Here is an 8,426-nt window from a genome sequence, read left to right as displayed (position 1 = left end):
CCCCTTGATGCTCTCCTGAGCTCCACCCAAAAGGAAGTGTTGTTTTTTTTTTTTGTCACAAATTTATTTGTCCCTATGCTGTTGAGCAATGAGTGTTTGAGCCCAAACTGACCCTCCTTAAGCCGTGCTACGAGAACGTTAATAACCCCGGAATGCTCCATTTGTAGGAGAGTCTTATGCATCTGGTCTCCTTTGGGCTTTATTTAAGCGTTCAGGACGAGGCACTGTCATCCTCGCTCGCTGCCTGTGCGGATTAGGGAAAAGAAATGCATCCAGAAACCTTGTAATGAGACTTGCTCCATAGTATTGACACTTTGCTCTGTTGTTTAGGAAGGAAACTGCTTTACCCGACTGTTCTCTCTGGAGTTACTAGCTGGTTTTATTAACTATTTGTTGCAGATAACAAGCTAATCTATTCCTGGCCCCCTTTGCAACTTTCGCAGGTGACACTTGAAGTAAAATTACTTCTCCCCTCTTCTAGTGGAGAACGGAGCCGCACAGAAATATAGCGAGGGAGGGTCTGTGCTGGCGGGAGTCTGGGAAGGGTAGCTGGGTGTTTTATATCCCCAGCATCTGTGATTCATGTGGAGCACTCATGCTGCATAGTCTCAGCTCCGCAGACTACATTTCATGCTGGTCGGCAGATCCTCCACTTGAGCCAGCTGATGGGGATGGGGAAGGATGGTTTATTACCAGGATGCTGAAAGTGAAAGAGCCTTCATTATGCTTTTTGCTCCGGCCATCTCCTCCTTTAGGGAAAGTCCTGTGGCTGCTCGGGGGTGTGCAGGGAAGGGGAGCTCCCCTGGCAGCGCACTGGGCTGCAAACCAGTCTGGGAGCTGGCGCGGATGTCCACCACCTCCCCAGTGCAACCCAGGGTGAAATGGGAAGGGGTTTGAGGGGGATGGGGCTGTGCTTTTGTGCTCCTGGCTGAGGACTGGAAATGAAAATCTACGCTGCACTGTGCTGGGGGCAACTACCAGGCGGGATTGGCTGCTGCCTCCCATGTCGCAGCTCCGTGCAAGCTCAGGGGCTCCCGAAGTGGAGTTGGTGGTGGCTGTTGTGAGGTTTCATCAGTGCTGACCCCTGAGGGCAGGCAAGAAGAAGCCGGGGTGTCTGTGTGTCCAGGGGACACGTGAGCAACTGCGATGCTGGTAGAAAATCTGTCTCCCTCCATCTGTCCAAATACTAGTTTTGTCTTCCACTGCTGGGTGAAGGAGATCTTGAGGTGCTGCTAGGGCCTGAGGGCACCTCCATAATAGAAATTCCTCACACACTTGATCACAGGCATGGCTCGCATGTTCGGGTCCCTTGTGCAGGGACGCACGGTGGTGGAGAGCAGAGCACGTGCTGGTTGAACGTGCAGCTCTTCTCCTCGGCACCGTGTGCCCGCCGAGGGCTGCAGGGCTGGTGGTGAGGCTGCTGTGCAGGGTTACCCAGCAACACCCTGCCAGGGCTTTGGTCTCCATCCCAGAGACCGGTGGTTTACGACTCTCTCACACTGAGGTCATGCTCTCTTGGACCCGTCTCTCCAGTTTAAAATCTTCATGCATTTAGGGATTCTTTCCTTTTGGCTTCCCGTTGCAAAAATGATTGAGCTGCTCCAGACATAGCTGCTCGTAAAACTCAGCCCACTGCTGCCCAGTCCAGGATGGAAATGCTGGATCTCCTTAGCCTGCACAGGGCAAGGCAGTGGAAATCTGTCTGTTGAATCCTCCTAGGACGGAAGAACTTGTATTAGGATGTTGCAATGGCAGCGCAGAAGTCAAGATTTTAAAGAAGGACTAATGTGGGTGAGGGAATGGGAAGGAACTTTGCCAATCCTTCTAAAAGGCACTGCAGGTCATGGCTTTGTGACAGATCGTGTTAGATCTACGAGTGGCTGGAGACCCTGTAGTCAGGTCCCACGTGTCTCCAGTCACCTCTTACCTCCTGAGAGTGGGACACCAGCAGTCGTGACCTTGGACTCAGCTGATTCCCAGACATGAGCCAAGGCAAGAATTTACTGAGGGAGGGGAGGCTCAGGTTAGTACATATCTACTGCTTTTGCTTTGCTCATGGCCTTGGAGCGGACTTCTCTGAAATGATGCCTGAAGCAGATGGGCAAAGAGCTGAGGAGGGGGTTTGGGGTTTTGGTTTTGTTTCTTCAAGACACAGTTTTATTTTAACAATATCTGCAGAAAAAAAAAAAGTTAATAAAAATAAAGTGCAAAATAAAAGGAGAGAAAAAATATTACTAGCAGCTCTGAAATCATTCCCAAATGCATGCTTTTGGCAAGGCAGGAAGATATGTTATCTAGCAACATAAATCAATGCACTGCATAGAAAAAGAAAACAGACCAGCACGAACGTTTAAATATTCAACGAAAATGCGAGCTAACTTTTAAAATAATTCTGAAAGCCATCTGGTAATGGACCACTCCAATGCACAGTTTTATGATTAGTAATGTGAGGTGAACACTGGCATTGTCGTGTCTGGGTTCTTCACCAAGTTGCTAGAAGAGATTATTGCCTGCGGCGCTTGGCTTCCAGGGTAGAAGGCGGCACAGTGGTGCTGAGTCAGGGGCACTTGGCTCTTAAACTAAGCACTGAGCTTCCCCGCTGCTGCTTTCTTGGGGTTTCGGTTGGATTTGGGCCCTGATATTTCTCAGTGGAGATTCTAGGCAGCAGATTGCTTAATCTTTATGTACACAGTGACAGGAAGTTTTGCTAGCCTGGACAGGACCAGCAGTCAGTGTTGCATTGCAGAGAGCTTTGGAGGCATCATCTATGCAAAAAAGTGAGCAGAATATAGGCTACAGGCTGACCTTCCCCGTGCCTTTGGCATACGTAGGAACAATCTGTAGACTATCGTATGCTCTATTTCTCTCCTTGATACACAGGAAAAAGCATTAGTGCAAACTTTTTTTTTTTTCAGCCTTAAACTCTGTGTATTCCCTTCTGATCCCATCCTGGAGAAAGTCTCCTAGCTCAAATTGTTCTGGAGACCTTTGTGGGGAAAAACACTGACCCACATAATTTACCCAAATAGTGTTTTTTTTCCTAAGAGCGTCTTACCAGTCTTTCCCTCAGTCTTTCCCTCAGTCTTTCCCTCAGTCTCAGTCTTTCCCTCAGTCTTTCCCTCAGTCTTTCCCTCAGTCTTTCCCTCAGTCTTTCCCTCAGTCTTTCCCTCAGTCTTCTGCTCAGTCTTCTCGTCAGTCTATTTATCAGTCAACTCACCTGGTCTGTTTTGGTGAGGCCTTACCTCCCAAGATGCTCAACAGTTGACTGTGATCAGGGGATGAAGAAGCAGGAAGGAATGGGCACGTTCTCAGAAGTTTTCCAGAGCTCCAGGAGGTATGTAAGGAATTGCCTCAAGACATCTTGTAGCCCTTGAAAGAGCCAATGTATGTCCTAACAAAGCATCCCGGGAGAAAAAAACCCCAATAGTTGGTGCTTGCCCAACACGTGCTTCTTGCATCCATCCGCACCAGAAGCACGAAAGGCATCAGCTGTCTTGCAGGGGGAGGCAAGGAGAATGGCCGGTGCAGCGTGCTGTGGGCCAGTATCTCCCCTAGCTCTGGTTTCCTCTGGCGGCAGAAGTAATTCTTGGTTTGTTTTTCGTTTGTTCACTCATGCTCAATAAAGTGTCGGGGAATTTACTTCAGGTATTTAACGAATTATTTACTTGGGTGTTATAGAGCAGACCGTCAGAGCCCCGAACTGGTATTCTCTTGCTAGAGTCATTGGGTGTACGAACAGCTCATTTAAAATTCATATACGAGTCAAAGTTGTAGTTTATACGTGGCATTGCCCTAACTAGCAGTAGGCTCGGTAGCACTGGCACACAATCTACTGACAAAATCCTTGCAAGGCCTCCTGAAGCTCTTTAAAGTGCTCTTTTCTGTAACCACCTTGGTCTGTCCAAGTACCTTCCCTCCCTCTACCTTTTGCAAAAATTCACACAAAAAGCAAGATGCAGCTCTGACGCTTAGGACATTTTGTTTGGTGAAACTAGGGTTGTTCTACCCCATGCCCAGTGAAAATACATTCACCGCTTGCTCAGCTGGTAACTGAAGCAATCTGCACTGCTGTCCCAGGGCTTGTGGCAGGGTTTCATCCACCAGAGAAGCATTGTGTGATCAAAGTCCACAAATCCAAAGTGATGGTGGAGTGTCACTAGAAGTGCCAGCCGGGGACATTTGTCCTTGTTTCTAGTCTTGTTTCCAAAAATCTGGCATACCTAAAGGGGCTGTGAATCTCCTACATCTGCTGTGACTGTGGAACTGTAATGTCAAGAAAATGTTCTTGGGATGCCCCAGAGGATGTGGAGTCGTGGGAAAGCACTGGCATTCAGCTGTGCGTGCTGAAGCATGTGGGGAGAGGCAGATTGGAGACATGCATCCATCTTTTTCCGCATCACCGCGATGGTATGATGCCCCTCTATTTCCTACCTGTCACCCAGTCACAGACCTGTGTAGCGGAGCATCATTTATGTGGCCTTGCATCCCTGTGTTTTTACCCTCCTGAGGTGTTTACGATACTGAGCTTCTCTCATAGTGAGCTGAAGGCCCCGTAGCTGCACAGCGTGCTTCTGCCCTGTCCCGGGCAGTTTGTACCTTGGCGTGTCTGAGCCGGAGGGCTGAAGCAAGGATGAAGCACTGAGCATTAAAAATGTGTAAGGCAAAAATGAGCGATAATGGCAATGAACAGAACTGTGGACCGCTTAATTCAGCTTCCCCAACTCCCAGAGGATATACATAATTCTCCTAAAGGCACCGCAGAGAAGATCCCACAAGGCAGCACGTTATTTAGCGTTAACATTTTAAAGGGTGATGGTGCCACTGGTGATGAAGGTGCAGTCAGTTCCCTGGATGCTGTAGAAGAAAAACGGCGATGTCAGCTGCTGTGGGCAGGTACAAATGCTTCCTCCCAGGGGCACGGTCTGAGATGGGGAGAATCATGACTGTGCCCTTTACGGCAGGCGGGGAGGGCTGTGGCTCTGTGGTGGGTTGGCCTGTGCCAGCCCCAGTACCCCGCTCTCCTGCTGGCTGACGTGCCTTGAACCTCCCCTTCCCTCGCCTGTGCAGAGGCAGGGGAGTGAGTTTAACACAGACGAGGCACAAACTCCTTTCCTTAGGCCGTGCTGCTTTCTGGCATATCCATCTGTGGGTGACGCCAATGCAACTGCAATAAGCTGCTCTCCACCAATTCGCTGTTCCCTTGCCCTGGCTTTGCACCCAGGCGGGCTCCCGCGATCCGTTTAAAGCAGAGAAACAGTCTCCAAGTCTCACATGGTGGTGCTGTTGCTGGAAAACCTTTCCACTTGTAATTACGATGAGCGTTTAAAGAAAACAAAGCTTCTGGAAAGGGTTAGGTGAGTCTCTCTCTGGCCAGCTGTCCCAGCAGAGTGGGGGCAGAGGCGTTAGGCACTGGGGGTACAGCTAAGGGAAGGCAGCAGACTGGAGGGGAGGAACTGGGCTGGAAACAAAGCGGGTCGCTGAGACGTGTGTGATTAGCTGGCTTCTTTGTGCGTGGAGCTAACTGTTTTTAAAGGATTAAAAATAATCCTTAAAAATCCTTAAAAAGAAACCGTTATGAGCTGCGGGGCGCCAGTGCCCGAGACTGTGCCCACACGTCTCGGGGGGAGCAGCACTTGTTGGACAGACCCTTTCAATTCCCGTTTGGACTGCTAATACCAGCCTGGCTTGAGGAGTGGGGTAGGAGGAGGGTGTAGCTGCTCTGGGGGTACCTTCTGGGCACGGAGGGGAGGTGGAGGAGTTAGCTGCAAAACGTTTTCCAAGTTCTGTCTGGAAAAATAAGGCATGAACGGAGGGCTGCCCCCATGCTGCGGTGACAGGAGCAGGTGTGGGCTGCAGCTAGGGTGACGGTAAATGTGGGTAGATGCTTTCCGTGTGTATGTTGGGGTCCTAGTCCCTAGGAGCTCAGGCTAGAGGCTTGCCCAGGGGTGCCTCATGGCTCCCCTCAAACCCACACGGTAGTTGCCTGTCTCCTGGAGACCTGCCCTGGGATGTAGCCCACCACCAGTCCCAGCCCTTGGAGCTGCTGGAGAGCGGTGAGAGGTAGAGAAAAATACAATATTCATTTGTCCTTTTTAATTTTGTTTTCATTATTCTTCTAGGAGAGTGATGTTTTATTTATGTTTTCTGAGTTATGTGCATAAATCTTTATTTTTAAAGAAGTCACCCGTATAAATGCCAGGGGCTTTCAGCAATGCCTTGTCTAAGACTTGCCCTTGGATTCTTTGCAGTTCTCCCCAGGCACTGCTGTGTTACAGTGCTAGGGAGAGTGGCTAATGGTGGCCCATCTCCTAGCCATATCTTCCCTGTCCTGAGCAGTCTGGTAAAGGCAACTGAGCCACAGAGGCTACTTCCAGGATACAAGGAGCTTTTTTTTTTTTCTTTTTCTTCCTCAGCAAAAAGCAAACGAAGCTATTCAAAGAGGGGCTGCATGCTGCTGGTGACTGTTACGGTCTCTTATCTAAGCTGTTCTCTGAAATGCTCAGGTAAAAAGTCGTTTTCTGGAATGCTTTAGAAGTTGGATGCTGGGGAAGAGCATTCGGGCTTCCCCGCGCGTGTGCTCTGAGGTTGGCGTCTGAGGAGAACGTGGCCTCTGGGCGGTCACCCCAGATTGCACGCTCTTCCCGCTGACTCTGCCAACGTGAGTTTTCCCGGGGATGCGCTGAGCAGCTTCGCTGCCTGCAGAGGCAGGAGGCTCATTAGCACCATCGAAGTGCGAGCGAAAACTGCGGGAGGAAAGCGAGCGCTTCCGAGTGAGGAGCTCTGGGAGGAAGCGGGTGGGAATCGGGTTGAGCTGCAAGCGAGTGTTTGAGCAGTACTTGAGGGCTGTGGAAGTCCTCCATCCCCGCTTCATTCTGCTTTTATTTTAAGCAGTGAGAGGCCTATTTGGCTTACAAGCTGAGGACTGGATACTAAAGAGAGGAGGGAGTGATGTTTTCCTCCACCGTGGGATCAGGGTTGAGTGCATTTGGCTTAAAATGGACCGAGCCACATGCTCCAGGGGAGCCTTCAGGGAAGAAAGAGGGGCTTGGTGTGAAGCGGGGGAACCCGCTCTGCAGTTGGTGGCTCTGGAGGGGAAGGGTGTCCGTGGCGTGCGCCCAGTGCTGGCGAGGTTGCCCCTTGCCTCGCCCGTGAGATCCCTGTGGGAGGGGAGGGGTCTCTCTAGGCTGGGGTTTTGCCACATAAACCGTAATGAGCTGCTGTTCTCCAGCTAAGGAATCCAGCACTACCATAATACGAATAATAAGGAGATTTATATCTTAAATCAATGCCACAGGGCGTGGAGCGAGGCGGGGTGTGGATTCAGCGAGACAGACCAGCTCTTTACGTGTTCTGCACCTCTGTGGCAGAGTTATTTTTACTGATCTGTTCCTCTTCATTAATATCTGAGAGGCAGGCTACATTATCCATCCCAGGAGGCCTTCAGCTTTGTTTTGATTCATTATATATCCACATACATATTATATAGGTATAGATCTCTGTGTGCAGAGCATCTGGACGGGAAAGTCAGCTGGTAGTTATGGAAAAGAGCCATGTTGCTCAAGGAGCAAATCAGCATAGACCTCTAATTTTATTTTTTTTTTTCCCATTTACTTGTTTAACGGACGTTATTTGCTCACCGGCACAGGCAAAGCTGCGGTGCACCTGGGCACAGCAGCCAGCTCCTGCCCCTTGCTGGACTGCTTTGTAGATCTGGAAGGTGACTGGGTTCAAACTAGGTGCTAATTCCGCGGGAAGAGGAAAATTTGCTTTAAGGATTGGAGCCAGGGTGAGAGGGGCTGGTCACCGAAAAGGTCGTTATACGTCTCCCTTACAGGCACAGCCCTGCGCAGTCGCGGGGGGGGTGACAGAGAGCAGACCTGGGTTTTGCTTCAGAGGTCTGATTTTTTTTTTTTTTACTTTTGTTCCTGAGCATCGAATATTCTCCCTGAGCCAAGGATCAGGATCTGAGAGCCGTATAACCTGGTTTATATCTAAATACTCTTACTGCCCCTGGGCAACACTTTGTGTACTTAGCTGCTGAGCCATGTTTAATACAGATTTTTCGTTTTGTAGAGCGAAAGCAAGTCATAGCGAGAGCTACTCTGTCATTTCTTTCATTATTTTTTCATATATATATATACGAATAAAAAAGTCAATTACATGAATGAAGGATGCTTGGTTTCGTGCCTAAACAGCTGCCAAAATTAATTCCAGCTCTGAGCCAAACTCAGCAAAGCTGGAATTTCTGCAGAAAGCTCCAGTGCGGCATGAGATAGGCTTGTGCATTAGTCTGCATTACAGATTACTGGTGCCCAGCCCCTCGCCCTTGGCTATCCGTGTGGGCAGCTGAGGAAGGATGGATTTCACACGCTCTGTGATGAGCTTGACTTCACTGCAGAATGAGCCTGAATTAAATTTCCTTAGCA

The 8,426-nt window shown here is 49.7% G+C and overlaps 1 protein-coding gene across 2 annotated transcripts in view; it reads left to right on the top strand.

Annotated features, from left to right (window-relative positions):
• The window catches only part of GRIK4 (glutamate ionotropic receptor kainate type subunit 4), a 192,310-nt gene that overhangs the window by 54,760 nt on the left and 129,124 nt on the right, over nt 1-8,426 (top strand). The window lies entirely within an intron of this gene.

Source organism: Athene cunicularia (assembly GCF_003259725.1).
Source record: "Athene cunicularia isolate RWA chromosome 24 unlocalized genomic scaffold, athCun1 chr24_part1, whole genome shotgun sequence".
Taxonomy (NCBI): Eukaryota; Metazoa; Chordata; class Aves; order Strigiformes; family Strigidae; genus Athene; species Athene cunicularia.
This window is presented reverse-complemented; position numbering and strand designations above follow the sequence as displayed.